This window comes from Pteropus vampyrus, unplaced genomic scaffold, assembly GCF_000151845.1.
Source record: "Pteropus vampyrus isolate Shadow unplaced genomic scaffold, Pvam_2.0 Scaffold338, whole genome shotgun sequence".
Lineage (NCBI taxonomy): Eukaryota > Metazoa > Chordata > Mammalia > Chiroptera > Pteropodidae > Pteropus > Pteropus vampyrus.
This window is the reverse complement of record NW_011889119.1, coordinates 586827-588256: the sequence shown is the minus strand read 5'-3', so window position 1 is coordinate 588256 and position 1430 is coordinate 586827.

Genomic DNA, 1430 nt, shown 5'->3' with positions numbered 1-1430 from the left:
AGAAACGCCCACGATGGCCAAGTGACAGCCTTGGATGTAGGCCACAGAGCCGAGGGGCCAACCTCTGCTGTCATGTCACAAAAAGCAAACAAAAGTGTCACCAGAAGCCCTTAGATGTCATTTTAGACCACGAAAATGGTGGCGCGGTGCTCCCACCATGGCCGCCTCCTCCCACTGCGGCTCACCTGGAACCGAGACCATGGGGTACGGGCCCCGCCCCTTGCTCGCTGTGGTTCTGCCGGGCTCGGCACCGGTGGGGACCCCACCCCCCAAGTGCCAGTGTGCCTGGCGCGGGGCCCAGGCTGGAGACTGTGTGAGCAATGCGACCCCACAGTGGCATCTGCCGGTGACCTCGGAGCAAGGCTCCTGCCTCACAGCAGTCGGCCAGGGCTGTGACACTGTGCCTGGACCCAGGCACCAGAAGGTCAGGAATGAGAAGAGGCTGGCGTCACACGCACTGATGTTAACCAGGGACCCGTGACGGCGCACACCGGCAGAGGTGCTCCAGGAGGTAAGCGTCACGCACACCGGGGCCACCCACAGCCAGGGAGGGGGCGTCACTTCGGCAGTGCTCCTTGGCCCCCACCCCAGGTCAGGCAGTCCTGCTGGACCCACAGTCACCACACTCAACCCCAGGACCCTGGAAGAGCACGTCAAAGCCACGCTGCTCACTGGACAGGTCAGCGCTCCGGCCCCACCTGACCCCAGGAAGGCCACCTTCACAGGGGCCGTTTGGCCAGTGTGACCCAGGGTTTGCCCACGAGGACACTGAAGCCCCGGGCCACCCCGGGCCACCCCAGGACCACAGGCTGCGACGAGGGCCACAGTTCCCATGGGGAGATGCCAGGTCAGAGGCAGAGTGGTCGTAATGGTGACAAACAGTGCCTCTTGGTGACAGAGGCTTGGGCAAAAGTCTCTGTGACTAAGATGAGACCTGGGGAGAAAGTGACAGCCACACAGGGAGATAAGCATGAAGCGGGGCCCCCCGTGCCCTCTCGTGGCCCGCATCAGTGACCAGTGCTCCGAGACCCGCCCAGAAAGCTCATACCCCAGGGAGCAACTGGTGTCACCCAAAACGCACCAGGTTCTTTCCATGCGAGTGGCTCAGTGGGAATGTCCCGTCACAGGACACGTTTGTGGAGTGGTCGGCACCACATACATCCACATGAGCACTGGCAGGCCTGCCACCCCAGGCTTCTAAGACCCTCAGCTCTCACACAAGGGACATCATGCTCCAGGAAGTTCATTTTAAAGCAGCTGAACGTGGGAGAGCGACGTCACCAACATGGTGACACAGGTCACTGCAGACTTCACTGCCCCCAAGAACTGATGGCTGCTCGTGGGCAGGACACCGTGCGGGCAGCGCAGTGAGGGCCGCCGGGTCTGAGGCAGCCCCGCAGCACCACGCCAAGCGCCTCCTGAGCCCGTGG